Source organism: Armigeres subalbatus, chromosome 2, assembly GCF_024139115.2.
Source record: "Armigeres subalbatus isolate Guangzhou_Male chromosome 2, GZ_Asu_2, whole genome shotgun sequence".
Classification (NCBI taxonomy): Eukaryota; Metazoa; Arthropoda; class Insecta; order Diptera; family Culicidae; genus Armigeres; species Armigeres subalbatus.
The window spans coordinates 110,874,600-110,890,728 of record NC_085140.1 but is presented as its reverse complement, the minus strand read 5'-3'; the positions used below and the strand labels follow the sequence as shown (position 1 = coordinate 110,890,728).

Genomic DNA, 16,129 nt, shown 5'->3' with positions numbered 1-16,129 from the left:
ATGTAGGGTAAGACGATATAATATGCCCCCCTAAGGCAAACTTATTATATCTTCTTACTTTTCAACGCAATTTATGGAAACTTTGTGTTATTTGGTAGTCCAATAAGTCGCAAATGCATTGCCTGTAAGTAGTCATATAAAAATATTACGGAGAAATTACGTGTTCTTTTGTAGCTTTTTTGAAAAGTCGTGAAAAAATGGATTTCAAAAAGTGCCTGGGAAATACGCCCCACCTTAACCAAAGACGTTTCATATCCATTCATTAGTATTTTATTAATCCCATAATAAAAAGGTTACAAATCCTTATGTGCTTGACATTAAAAAACCAACTTAAGTCCATTTAAACAGGTGTGAATTAAATTTCAATATTTTCCATATCATTTGGAAGCAACTGCTGCAGGCTCGCTGCGCTTATGTTCAATTGTTAAGGGCATATCGTCCTGCCTACACTGGGGCGTTTTGACTAGTGAATCATACTTCCGAAAATCTCTCCATTACTGAAGATGGAGGCAAGTTCCTGTGCAAGTTTTGCGGACAGTATGCTAGAGTCGCTCCAGAGTGTTGAGCAAACAAACATCAAAAGTTACATCAAAACTGTAACATTTTTTTTTGTCTTTATTAAGGAGACTTTCAGCCCGAGGCTGGCTCGTCTCCGGAGAGAAAAACTGTAACATTTGTATTTTGCTATTATTTTCATTTTGTAATACAAAAATACTTCCACATTCACATAGTATGATGGTTTTACAAATATTTAAAGGTATCAACTGATTTTTACCCACCAAAATCAACGAAGAAAAATTTTGCTGCAGACAGGCAAAATTTCGTTAGTAAAAATTTACCGACGTTGAATGATTTTCATACCCATTCTTTTTCAGAAAATAACGGTCATACTGACGATTCAGGTAGCATGTTTGCTTCCGATTTTGATTTTCTAACTGAACAATTGCATCACATGATTGATGCAATGTTCATATAAAATACCAAAACTGAAGCTTTTCATGTTGTTATCAAATTTACCTAAAAATTGTTTTTGGACTTCGGGAATGCCGGCTTTTTCAATTGGTAAGGAAGATGAACTGTTCAACTTTCTAATAGTTCATAATGTGACAATTGCCATTATAACTGAAACTTATTTAAACGTACTCTTAATCAAAAGAGATCCAAATCATTTTATCTATAGAAATTATCATCTTTACAGCGCCTGTGGTGGGGTCGCCATAGTCATTAATAGACGTATCAAACATAAATTACATTCTTCTCTCGAAACCAGAGTTTTTGGAGCCTTGGGAGTTTCTGTTGAAACAAATTTAGGACAATTTTGAATTGAATGAAATTATCTTTATTTACGAGATTTCCGGCCCTAGGCCGGTTCATTTCATGACAATTATCTTTTATTGCTGCCTACTTACATTTTCATTGCAAAATTCTAACTCGCAACAAATCCAAATTTTTAATAATTGGTGACTTCAATGCCAAACAACGTTCATGGAAAAATGCTCAAAGCAATTCCAACGGTCAAAGTCTATTTGAAGATTGTTCTGCGGAACATTATACAATTCAATATACCAATGGACCAACTTGTTTTTCTTCCAGTCGAAATCCTTCTACAATCGAATTAGTTTTAACGGATTCAAGACAGCTATGTGGCCGATTGGTAAATCATGATGACTTTGACTCTGATCACCTTCCTGTGACGTTTGAAATCTCACAAGAAGCCATTAATAATCCAATCAGCTCTACTATTCATTTATTTAAACGAATATCGATAGAATGATGTTGATATTCCCCTCGATACCAAAAGTGATATTGATAATGCTCTCGTATCTTTGACAAATTTAATTGTCGAAGCCAGAGGCATTGCAATACCTAAATGTAAAATTAAATTCAACTACATTATTATTGACGACGATCTTCATCTACTGATCCGTCTTAAAATGTGAGGCGAAGGCAATACCAAAGAACTCGCGATCCCGCGTTGAAAGTTATTTAGCGAGATTTGCAAAATAATATATAAAAAAAACGAGAAATACCAACTTTGAGAATAATGTTTCAAAGTTGGATCCCAGTTCGAAATTAACGAAAATGAAATTAACGAAAATTCTTAAAAAAGCTCAAAAGCCAATTCCAGCACTTAAAAGAAGGAAAATTGTATTAACAAATGGCGGAAAGGCTAAAAAAAACTTGCTCAGCAGTTCGAGAGTGCCCATAATTTTAGTCTAGGTCTCATTAGTCCTATTGAGGATCAGGTCATGCGGAGGTTCGAAGACATTCTCATTCGATTGTACGACAATTCCCCGAATGCAATTTCCCCGAATGTAATCTCCACAAATGTTACAATTCATCGAATGCAATTTGAGTATCTTATTGGACATTATCAGCACAATATCCTTTGTTAGTATTATTTGTTCTTGATCCTCCAAGATCTCCAAGACATTTCCAAGGAAAATTTTGTTCTAAAATAGTCGAACAACGAATCGAAAACAACAAATCAGATTGAAAGCGTTTTGTTAAATATGTATTTCTATCTTCGAAATCAAACTTATCCAGGATTTTTTTTTTCAAATGAGCGTAATTGATTCTGACCTTGATTTTTGGAACGGCGATTGCGCTTTTCATTTACTTAGGGGCTGTCCACAAACCACGTAGACCGAAATTTCACATTTTCAAACCCCTCCCTCCCCCCTAGTAGACTTTCGTAGACTTTTCCTAAACCCCTCCCCCACCCCCTTGCAGTCTACTTAGACTTTTTAAAATTTTACAAAATCTCATATGTAATTGGGAAAAATATGGAAAAAGTCGAGTCAAGTACAAGACACTGAAGACGCCTCACAGTTGAGGTCGAAATACGTATCTGCAAAGATAACAAAACGTAGTGGAATTAAAGTGAAAGTACTAAAATCGTCTGGACGGTTGAATACATTCCACTAAAAAGAGCTTAAAATATTTTTTTCTGAAAATATGGAAATCAACCACTTTTTCAGCAATTCAGCTTTACAAATCCATTTCCAAATCCATAGTGAACATTACAGTAAAATTCAAATTTTCAAACATAACAAAATCAAACTGAACAAAATCCAACACAATATCAATTAAAAATTCAAAACGAAATCAAATTCAATTCTCTGTCCATAGCTCCTGAATCCAAATCTCGAAGCCAATTATTTCAATATCGGTTGAATTTGGTTCCTCCTAAAGGTGTGCACCACCGCCACCGGCACGTGCATTGGCGCGCCACTGCTTAAAATCTGTCCCGCATCTGAAATATAATTCTTCATGCGGGTTCATATTTGAAAAAAACCCAAGAGTATCCAGAATTTCGAAAAATTTTGAGTTGAAATTCCGAGAACGTTAAATTTAATAAGTTTTTCGTGGAAATTCCGTAGAATTTCCCGATTGATAACCTTCAAAGTTTCCAGGTAATACTCTAAATAACTCTCCGTGATAATTCCGATGTTTTTTCTTGAAAACTCCATGCAATATCCAGCTGAATAATCATCCGTTGAAATCCCAAGATTTTTTTTGTCCAAAAGTTATTCCCTTTCAAGCGAATGGTCATGGGTTCGATTCCCAGCCCCTCCACCAAAAACCCTAGTCAGTCGCCGAATGCGCAGCTAATGCGGTGGCGTATTGTGGTGCACGCCTCACCGTCACGGCTGCCTGATGACGACTGACAACTTGTTCTTCTCGGAAGCATTCCTCCAACGTTACCCGGATAAATGGCAACCGGACAATGCAACGATCATTGGATACACGACATGGACAAAACGAATATAATGGACTCACGACTCACGACGAGATGGACCAGCAACGACAACAACAATGAATAATGGAAAAATCTAAAAATAGATTCTGTGTGGATTCTGGCTGCAGAATACCACAGTAGATCTCGGCACACTAGCGGTTAAGTAACACAGAGTGCCTATCAAATAAATAAAGGAAAAAAAAGTTATTCCGTAAAAATGTCGAGTAATTTTCCGAAAAAAAATTAGAATTATTTCCCGTTGAATTAGCATAGTTTCCTACGATTTTTTGAAATTTCTCTTGCAAAGTAGGAGCGATTTCCTGAGGAATTTTTCAAGAATCCTATGGACATTCCAAATGGTTTTCCATATCATTTTCGGTGGAAATTATGTAAAATTTCAGTTGAATTTGTGGTGAATTTATCGTAAAAATATAAAATAAATTTAAAAAAAAAAAAAAAAATACAAATGCTTTCTTACAAGAATTGCCATATATTTTTTTGTGAAAATTCAAAGAGTTTTTGGTAGGAAATTCAAATAATTTCTCGTGAAAGTTTTCAACAATTTCTTTTTCCATCGATAATTCTAAAGAATTTGCATTAGAACTGCTGAAGAAATTGCCGTTAAATTTCGAAGAATTTCGCTTATATGTATGTTAAAAGAATTCCTCGCGAAAATTCCATGAATTCCAGAAATTAAGAAAAATTACCCGGGGACTTCCCAGAAAATTTTCAGTGGAAATTCTGAAGGGTTTCTCGAGGAAGTTTCGGAGAATTCCCCTTACAAGTTCTAAAGAATGTCTTTTGGAAATGCCAAAAACTACTACTTGGATATTCCAAAATGACTAAAATAAATACTCCCCCTAAACAATTAGAAAATTCCCATAAAAAAATAGAAAATTGCCAATAAAGAAATCAGGGTATGAGCAATAAATAAATATAAAATTTCCACAAATAAAACAAAATTTCCATAAACAATTATTTTCAAACAATAAATTTTCCACAAAACAAAAGTAAATAAGCACTTTTAAAAGCAAAAATTGCAATTATAAAAAAAAATCCATAAAAAAATTAAATGTTCCACGAAAAAAAAAATACAAAATTTCTAAAAATAAATCAATATTAGCAATAAACAATTACAAAATTTTCCACACAATAAATTTTTTTTTCCATAAAAAATTAAAAATTTTCCACGAATGATCAATAAAAGCAATTAAAAATAAGAAAATTTCCATAAAGAAATATAAAAAGCAATCAAACTGTGCTTTTTTTCATAGATGACCCTTCTTTAAAAAGCGTTCATGTAAAATTTCATCAGCTTTATTGCTTTTGTATTTTTTAATGGAAATTTTCTTTTTTTTATTGCTATTTATTGATTATTTTGAAGAAATTTTTAATTTTTTTATGGAAAAAAAAAATATTTTGTGGAAAATTTTGTAATTGTTTATTGCTAATATTGATTTATTTATGGAAATTTTGTATTTATTTCGTGGAACATTTTCTTTTCTTTATAAAAAATTCTTCTTTCATAATTGCTATTTTTGCTTTTAAAAGTGCTTATTTATTTTTGTTTTGTGGAAAATTCCTAATAGTTTATGGAAATTTTGTTTTATTTGTGGAAATTTTATAATTATTTATTGCTCATACCCTGATTTTTTTATTGGCAATTTCCTAATTGTTTATGGAAAATTTCTAATTTCAAATGGAAATTTTATTTAGCTGCCATTCCAAAATGCTTCCTTTGTAAATTCTTAAGAACTTTCCGTTGAAGTGCGACATAATTTCCCGTGGAAATTCACTACTTGTAATTTCTAAAGTTCCTGCTGAAAAACAAAAGATATTTCAGTAGAATTTGCAATGTAATCAATGTAATCCAAGTGGAAATTTTTGAAATTTTTTAGAAAGTTTTGTAGAACACTTTGGAGAATTTTCCTGCTCAACACAGAAGAATTTGCTGTTGAAATCATGATATTTTTAAGCCGTAGTTCAGACTATTACTTCAGTGAAATCCATAAGAGATTCAAGAGATTATTTCGGTAAAGTCTTGCAAAAAAAAACGGAAAAATCAAAAAAAAAAAATCAAACAGGTGAACTTCGCACAAAGTTGTGCGAAATATGCAGAATTGAGAGAGTATCAGCCGTTTCAAATTTGATGATCAAATACAGTTACGCCTATTTGAAAAAAGTTCCTAGTTATGGTGAATGCGAATCCTTTTAAATAAAAATAAAGCGTTTGCCCGGAATGAGGTATAATGCTGAATGTGATTCCTTCTTTAAAAAGAATGCATTTGCTCTCAATAATGCAATGCTAAATATGTCCCTTCTTTAGTGGATGTTTCACCAGGTAATTAATGTTATTATTTTTTCTTTAATATTGTATTTGTATTTGAAATAAGATAATGGGGGATGTGGTCCATTCTTTGAAAGACATTTTCACGAAGAAAGGCAATGGTAGATGTGGTCCCTTCTTTAGAAATAGGCGTAGGCTCGAAACAATGCAAAGATGAATGAATTGAGAATGAGGTTGGAAATTTTGATGCAGGCAAATTTGGCCAGTACAAGGAAAACATATGTGAAAATTTATATTTTACCGAAAAAACATTTTGCCGAATTCATTTTCTCAGAATAGCATTGGTCGGTATGTAACTTTTGCGGTTTGACATTCGATGGATTATAGTTTTTCAGAGTGAACTTGAACTTTTCAGAGTGAAGGCGGAATGCCGTTTTTCAGAATGTTCTATTAAACAAATTAGACTCTCGGCTCCATTTTTTGTGGCCCGCGACGTGTAAGAAAAGTAAACTTAATTTCGGCCCACCAGCTGTTCTAGCTGGCTCGAGAAACTCTTTTTTATTATTCATTATTAAATACGTAACTTTCAAATGAAAGCTCGTAATGAAAAATAATATTTTACATAATTTAAAATGATTGTGTTGAGCGATCCCAAGTCGATGTGGAACATTGCGTTTTCAATAAAGATTTGCACGAGCAGTTTACGTTCACGTTCAAAAAAGGAAGGCTGGTTTGCTTAATTTGTTCTGAAAGTTTTGTCATATTGAAGGAATAAAATCAGAATCCAAGTATTCTATGCAATATGATATTTGCATTTCGGTTTTTGTTTACATCGTGTGTCCTAAGGAAACTTAATAGACTTTTTCAGTAGCACTAGTTCGCACGGAACACGGCGAAGAGTACAAGTTCTTGGAGAAGATTTGATATGCTACGTTACGTGAAAAAGCCGCCTGCTTTAAGGTTCCCCCAAACACACGCGACGAGACAATCGCGACGCGATTCTATCGCTTGGCGACTGCAATTCTGTCGCCGTTGGTATGGAATCGTGAATGGAACATTGCCTGCAGCGACCCAACGATAGCTAGCTGTCGCTGTCGCTGCGATGAAATCGCTTAGGTTTGGGGGAGCCTTTATATTCTACTCTCTCGATGACGATGATGACGATGAAAATACTGACGTGAAAAAAGTGGCAAAGGTGGCTATCTTCGTAAGAGGAACACCATCAGTTCCTCTGTCATCTTCGAATGAGAGAGAAATTGGCAGCTTTGATCCCTATGCAGGGAGCAACTAACGGGAAAAACCTGAGGGCTGATAAGACCTGTGTGAAGGAACTTTTTTTCTCCTTCGAAAACTTAAGTGACCTTACGATTGATGGAGCGCTTGCAATCAATGATTGGAAATAACAATGGCGTTGTGACAATTCTAAGCATGGGGAAGCAGTCACAAAAGGTATGTCCATATTTCCCTTCCATATTGCATATTTACCAAAACAATCGATAAGCGAAAACGATTAATATTCCTGAAGTATTGACGCTTGTTATAAAGACAGTCAACATTATCAACGTTAGGGCCACCAATTAAAAATGATTTTGATGGAAATGGCGAATATTGAGACTTGCTGTATGATTGCGAAGTTGATTGACTAAGCCTTGGTACCATGCTTGAAAGTTTTTTTTTTTCAATAGGAAAATGACATTATGTTTGGCCAGTACAAGAGGCTTGGCTTTTTTAGCAGATATCGCCAAACATCTCAATGACTTGAACATAAAGCACTATGGCATAGTGGGTTGCTGAAATCTGGTACATTTCTCTCATCATGTTGAAAACAGTTCATGCAAATCTGTTCAATATGCTGGTAAAGTAACGAAATTCCCATTTTTCAACACCGTTTATCGATGTGAAAAATTTACCTGGCTGAAATGTTTAAAATGGATCGATCCGGGATCAAGGGATCGCTAATGCAACGGCGGAAACAAAATAACCAAAAAAGATTTACAATGATATGGAAATGCTAATATCATCTTCCAAACTTGGACGTACATGTGTAGCGACCAAATGTCGTACAGTATCCCCTATAAACCTAAATATGCAGTTTACATTCACTCAGCAATGGGGAAAGTAACATTTGTTTGGCCAAGGTCATTTACCGTTTACCGTTGTCAGCGTAGCTCAGAAGCGACCATATTGATAAACAGAACTCTGCTTCTGAGCTGCGGAGGGCAATTTAATCGTTTCCTTTTCTTGTTTACTTACAGGTGACGACGGTTCCGCGTCCAAAGGTCTGGTGACATCACACACCACTCCACGAGAGTTTGGCGCCAAGAGCGGAGAAATCGACGCCGCCAGAGAAGCGCGCTATGCGTTCGGCGACGGGCGAGACCCGTGCGCGAGACCCGTTAGTTAGGTTAGCTCTAAGTTAATTGTTAAGTGATTAAAGAGTCTTGGATTAACCACCGACGAGTATTCGTGTCTTTCCTTTTACCGAAAACCAGTGCCGCCGCCCCGGCACAATTGGTGACAGCGGAAAGCGCCTAAGAAAGTGCGCCGGTACGCCGAAAAAGTTCTGTGAAAGTTAGTGACAAAGTGAAATGCATAGGAACTGAAGATTAGCATAGGGCTGTTCATTGCCGTCGAAGAAAGCGGATGTGTAAGGAGAAAAGTGTGAATTTCGGCTCTCCTGCCCAAAAAGGCCCTACTCAAGAAGGAAATAAGTGAACACCAAGCAAGTGCAAATGCGCTTCAGCAGCCAAGGAAAGTGAATTCAAGCCAAGTGAAGTAACAAGTTGAAACTTACAAATCAGTTCAAATTGTGACGAGTTTCAAGACAGAAGAGACAAGTGATTCAGCAATCCTCAGAAAATTAAGGTAAAAAAAAAAAAACCTAACGAGAACAGAGCCCATATGAGAGAACAAGCATTGTTGTAAAAGTAGTGAAAAACGTGCACTAGTGAGTCTATAGGCTAACCAGTTGTAACCAGAACTTATCGCAAAGGAGAAACCCGGTGGTGTACTGCTACTACGTTTTGTGATTTATCTTAACGGATATCGGCGTGCTTCTTCATGATGGTGTTCCGGGAAATGTTGTACTCGACTATCGCTTGAGTTAGAATCACTAGACCAAGAAGGATATCACACCCAACAAATGTGAATGGTGATGTAGATCTCTGGTCGAGTTACGGATTCGCTTGCGTAGTACGCACGGAAGAAACGAGTGCTTTTGCGACAAAAGATGGTTCAACTGTGCACTCTTTGGTTGAGGGTCTGCGGCCACGAGGAAACGTCCAGCTGCCGACGGAGAAGAAAGGTTCCAGCACGCAACGTAAGCCTGGTGAATCCTCTGTTGCAGGTGGTTTCTAGTAGCTTCGACTTCGATAGGATTTCCGAGAAAGTGATTTAAATGATAAGTATGCCTTTTGTCTTCTTTTATCTTCTAAGTGTAGTGCGATACTTTCATTAGTTGAACGCGAGTATTTTCTTAAAAGTTTCAGAGAAAAATATGCATTTGGTTTACAACTGGACGTCTTATAATAAGTTTTTGTATTAATAATTTAACTGCGGATTTTGTTTCGTTTGCGCGTATTTTTGATCGCTTATTATTATTATCTACTAGTGAAACATCTATTTAAATTCAACAACAAAAGTTGTGTGTAAAAGTGAATCTTTTTATGCGTTCAAGTGATATTGCAAAGAAACAGAAGCACGTTGAGTCCAACATTTAGCATATAAGAATAAGTGTTTTTAATCGAGAAAATTTATTTTGAAAGTAAAAAGCAGCGGAATTACGCGATACAAATGTACAGAAAAATCATTCGAGTGTATGTGACGTCGAGCACGTTGCTTATTGAGTTTTATTATTAATTAACAGAATTTAATCAGATTATTGCCCCAAACGAACACACATTGAAGAACTCAAACAGTAAAAGACTAAGCAGTTTAAAACATTCAGCGTATAATTCGTAGCATGTAGAACGATTCAAAAAATTTATTGTTATATTATTGTTGAACACATTATTGAAAATTAAAATTATGAAATTATTCAAAACAAAACAAAAACTGTGAACAATTTTCTCTCTTAAAAAAAAATGGATCTTGACTAATTGTATTTTGAAATTTCAGTCTCTCTCAAGCCTTTTGTTTTTAATAACGGACTATTTTGAGCCTTGGTTTTCACTATAACGTTTTCAAAGAAGGAATCTTTTTGCTAATTTTTTTTCTTCTTTCAAAGGAGGAACAGGGAATCGGCAGGTATTCCGTCAGGCTATTGCGCTTCGCAATTACTACTATAATGCAATGCATTCTAATGACCATAAATAGATATGAATTGATGGAAACATTGGAATCTATCCTCCTAAAGCGCTAGTTTGGTGGACAATCTTTTTTATATGACGGCTAGCTTGGTTTTTAATCAAAACCATTACTTTAGCTGTCTTTTAAATTGGGAAAGAGAAATGGACTCTCACATTCCATCATCAGAAAGGGAAATGGACCCTCATATTCCACCACGAGCTGATTGGGAAGGGTGATGCGATGACTCTGCTTGGCCTTTGACCGAAAAGGGAGCCATCACATTTTTAATTTTTGGATAAATGTTCGAAAGTCATATAATATGGTAGAGTTGCAGTATTTTTCATGTGCCATTTTTGAAAACAACAACATGGTACATTTTTCTAAAAGTGGGTTTTATATACAACGTATGAAACTGTTCATATTGGCACATTAGTTTGCCAAATTTTAATAAGGGAAAATAATGAAGGAGGATATAATCCTATAGAAAGATTTATTATTTGAAGAAATAATACTATATTACAGGAGAAGAGTCATGCCTCCTATAGAAAGAAATTAAAAGAGATATTACAGGAGAAGAGTCATGCCTCCTATAGAAAGAAATTAAAAGAGATATTACAGGAGAAGAGTCATGCCTCCTATAGAAAGAAATTAAAAGAGATATTACAGGAGAAGAGTCATGCCTCCTATAGAAAGAAATTAAAAGAGATATTACAGGAGAAGAGTCATGCCTCCTATAGAAAGAAATAAAAAGAGATATTGCAGGAGGAGAATTATGCCTCCTTAAAAAGGATATTATGGGAGAGGAAAACACCCTCCAGAAAATTAAACAAAAGGGGAGTACATTTATAGAATTTTGTATGGATCTGGATACTTAAAGTTATCCAAAAAGGGAAAAGTGTACAAAAATATTGCAAGTTCTACCAAGTTGCTATAAAGTTTAGAACTCAACCCGCTACTTTCAATTGAAAGTGATCTTTTTAAGTACACTTTCAACTCATTGGGTAGGGTAGGTAGATTCAGAATTAAATTATGGAGACTATGCCAACGAGTTGAAGGCAACATTAAAATATTTTCATGACATTGCGCGAAATAATTTGTTTAAGTCAAAAGAAAAGAGCAAGGAGCGATATGAGCGATATCAACTATTGCAATCATAGGAGGATTAATTGGAATATTCATATTCTGTTTTAAAGGGGAAATCTCCTGTTGTGCTCGAAAAACTGAAATCACCCCACAACAACAATTAAGCAAGATATATAACCTGGAAATGACGAACACAAAAGATAAAAGAAAACGAATTTACATAAGCAGGAATAAAAAAACGAAAAAGGAAGATATAGAATTGAATGAAATTGTACATGAATATAAAGTAAACAATAAAAATATTGATCGGAATACAGCGATAGAAGAAGATGCGAAGAACAAGATTGCAAAACCAATAACAAGCAACGAAACATATAATATTGAACATAAAGAAAACAACGAAAAGCTTGATCGAAACACAGTGTTAGAAGAGAAAGATGCAAATTCGATACCAAGGTCGATAACGAGACATGAAATAAGCGAAACAAGCAATGTTAATCATAAAGAAAACGAAAACAGGATTGACCAAAGTACAGTGGAAGAAGAAGAATATACGAATTCGATAGCAGGATCTCATGAGGAAATTGAACCAGAAGTAATAATTGAAAACGAAAAATTCGTGAAACAGAAAAAGAAATTGAATACCAAGCGATATGGAAGTGTATATTGAACCACTTTCAACTTAGAATGACCAATGCCCAAATGTAATGATATGAACTAAACGCAAGATATAAGTTTCGTTTCAGATACACACCAAAGACCATGAATGATGGGGGGGAGGAGTTGCAGCAATTAAGCACGGATCAACCTACACTCATCTGGAAAAAGAAGGTATAACAGGGAACCCTACAAAAACAGAAGGTGAATATGATATATAGTTTTTTTTATTTACATTGCTACAACTCTATTATTTGTATATATTGCTACCTATTTTGTTATCCAGAGGTGGTAAAAACGAAATGTTATTGTACCTTATCTTGTTGAGGGAAGGTAAACTATATTTTTTTTTTCTTTGGACTTAATAAAAAAAATATGTATATATATATATATATATATATATTCATATATTCAACCGGTAGTTTGCGTTAGATTTGGGATAAAACTAAATAGAAACATATATACATTGAATGATCCTTTTATTTAGAATAAAATCTCATTGTCTTAACTAGAGGAGCTTATAGGCGATATAATTGTACTGTTCTTGCCATGTAAACCTTCAAACGAAAAGATGTGCAATAAAAAAAAAAGAGGAAAAAAGAAAAAGAAAAAAAAAGGAAAAAAAAAAATAAAACAAAACAAAAGTAAAAAAAAAAAAAAATTATATATAATAATGAGATGCACCTGGTAGATTTATTAATGACAATTTTTTTTTCTTTTATCAGTAAACTGGTATATGGAGGGAAAGATTAGTTAGGAGAGTAGGGATGATTGGTCCATCTAGTCAGAGAAAGAGTAACATAGTGAAAAAGAGAATAGTTCGAGGCTCAGAGGAAAAACGAACAACGCTGGACCAGGAGTAACATCAGTGGGTAACAATGTTGAAATTTATACGTGGAAAAGGCCAACAACCTTCGGCCGAACGGCAGAAGCTGCAGAAGGGGTCCTTCGTTGACGCTAGCGGGCGATAGACGCGTTTTGTTATGCGTTCTCAGTTTTCGATTTGCAAACCGTTCAGTTGATTTTATTACTACTCTTTTTGTGGGGTGCTATCTCTAATGGAAGTCGTGTATCGCGTAGAAATGATTAAAAATTAGTTTTTCGTCTAATAAATCATTAATCCAAATCAAGCCTGAAGGTGAGTGAGGGAAACGATGGAATGCGATGATGCTGCCGTCGAGCGGTAAAAGCTGGTCTCCAACGACGAGGAAGACGATCAGGCAACAATCACCAATTTGTCCTCCAGCGGGCAGGCAAAATCAATCCAAACGCCAATCTCGCCCGTGCTTAGCAATAAGATATTTTCCAGCGGCGAGACAAGCCGCAGTCACAACTCCACTAGCTATCCTGCCAGCGTGGGGAAGGCGGAGAAAAACGATGCCCCTCCCACGGCTAGGCTGAACTATGTCAATGAGCGTAAGAATCAGGAAGCCAAGGCAAAACCGAAGAAGATTCAAAGGGAGCTGACGCCAAGCAGTGCGGTTAGCTCTAGTAGCAGCAGTAATCTCCCACTCAGTTCGCGGATTAATCTCCGCCAGAAGGCTTCTGACCAGTCACAGGCCAGTAGCAGCCGGCAACACTCGAATGCCGCCACCGCCAATAGTAGCTCGATTAGTTTGAACAAAAGCCATAGTTTCACTTCCCGCCCACTAAAACATCACTCTTTTATATCAGAAGTACCGGACGTGCGACACATGAAGCGGACGTTATCATGACTGGAAAATTTCATCACAACGGGGGAGATACATACCATATAGGGTTTATTAGAGAGCTAGCTAGGATTAGGGTGAAGCTCCTAAGATTATAAGATTTACTTGAGGCCTATTGCCAACAAAATATATAAATGCCATAAATAACTAGATGTAAAAATATAAGGATCTTTTGATTAGAATTTTTTCTAGCTTCATGAATTGAGCCAGTTCTTACGTTAACTCCCTGTTTTTATTTTTTTTAAAATAAAAACTCGATTAGTGGGGGCGGATGTAGCGACCAAATGTCGTACAGTATCCCCTATAAACCTAAATATGCAGTTTACATTCACTCAGCAATGGGGAAAGTAACATTTGTTTGGCCAAGGTCATTTACCGTTTACCGTTGTCAGCGTAGCTCAGAAGCGACCATATTGATAAACAGAACTCTGCTTCTGAGCTGCGGAGGGCAATTTAATCGTTTCCTTTTCTTGTTTACTTACAGGTGACGACGGTTCCGCGTCCAAAGGTCTGGTGACATCACACACCACTCACGAGAGTTTGGCGCCAAGAGCGGAGAAATCGACGCCGCCAGAGAAGCGCGCTTGCGTTCGGCGACGGGCGAGACCCGTGCGCGAGACCCGTTAGTTAGGTTAGCTCTAAGTTAATTGTTAAGTGATTAAAGAGTCTTGGATCAACCACCGACGAGTATTCGTGTCTTTCCTTTTACCGAAAACCAGTGCCGCCGCCCCGGCACACATGTTCATGATAGCATTAGAGGCGAAAGTATAGAATTGATAGTTCCGTTAGGATACGGCAGGCATGAAGAATGTTTTTATAGAAGTCGATTTGAAAGCGAGCGGAGGGCAATATTTGTGATGGCACATATCACACGACCTTCCTTCTGCCAAGCTCCCGTATGAAGGGGAGGGAAGAATATCAGTGTGGAAGCTGATATATCTCCACTGGCAAAAGGAAGGTGGTTTGACTTGCTCATATGCCATCGCGTGCGGAAGGATTTGCTATCGACGAGTACTGTCTCCAAATTTCTAATATGACATCAGCATTTAGTCGAATAGGATTTTTATTGCACAGTTCTGTTTTCTCATTGCGTCCGTCTCGTCAAGATTGTTTGAAAGCAATAAAATCGTGTTTAGTTTTTTTTAAATAAAAAAAAACACTGGTAATTTTGAAAATATTCAAAAAGTTATGTACCGAATATTTTCTGGCCCGCCAGCAAGTGTGAATTCTAAAAATTGACCCATTGCAGGCCTGCTGTACATCAATCCTTTATTATACCTGGCAAGCCCGCTCCTTTAATGAACGAATTATCTCCTCTTTTTGCCTTATTGCGGACAAACGCTTTACACCAGATAGACGAGTTTATATAAAGAAGGCATTATCTCCTCCATTCGCATTACACTGGGCAGACGCGATAGTTTAAAGAAGGCATTGTCTCATGCTTTCACTTCATTCTAGACAAATGTGTTCATTTAAAGAAGGCATTATCACTTCTTATCCTCTAATATCGAGCGATGCCATCTTTTTTTTATTCTTTATTTAAGTGATTTTTTAATTTTAAAATTAAGTTAGGGGGCGATGCTATCATCTAACTAACTGCTCTTACTTCGCCTTGGGCTGTTTTTCAGCATAGTGTTCTACTAGCATTTCTACAAATATTGAAAGCATTCCTGTGCCTGCCAGTTGCATGAATGTCTTGTGTGGCAAGTACAATGAATACACTGTGCTCAAGGAGCCGAAAATGCTTCTCACCCAGGAGCATCCTAGGCCGAACCGAGAATCGAACTCGCAACATCCGGGTCGGCAATCCTACGCCTTTGCTTGCATGGTGTTGCAAGGCTATCTGGATACCCATCGCTTTGTGCCGCACTCAAAAAGAAGAGAGAAGCATTCGGGGAACTGTTATTCGGGGCAATTGCATTCGGGAAAATTGCATTCGGAGAATTGTCGTACAATTTTCTCAATCAAGAGAATATATGATGCCCCGGGTGATGATGGTTTAAACATACCATCAAAATTTATCAAAAAACTTCATGAGAGCTCTCTATTCTTTTTTGATAATTTGTTTAACAAATAATCTAAATTGGCATACTTCCCAGATAAATGGGAAAACGCCAAAGTTATTCCAATTTTGAAGCCGACAAAAATGCAGCTGAGGCTTCTAGTTATCGCCCAATTAGTTTGTTATCTTCAATAAGCAAACTGTTTGAAAAGATTATTTTAAATAGAATGATAGTTCATATTAATGACAATTTTAGTTTTTGCTGATGAGCAATTTGGTTTTCGCCGTGGACATTCAACCACTCATCCGTCAATAAGAGTTACGAATTTAATTCGAACAATCTGAAGGATATTCGACTGGAG

General features: G+C 36.2%; 1 pseudogene; it reads left to right on the top strand.

Annotated features, from left to right (window-relative positions):
• Nucleotides 1-10,552: 10,552 nt before the first annotated feature.
• LOC134210657 (uncharacterized) lies at nt 10,553-14,446 on the top strand (annotated as a pseudogene).
• The last annotated feature ends 1,683 nt before the right edge of the window (nt 14,447-16,129 follow it).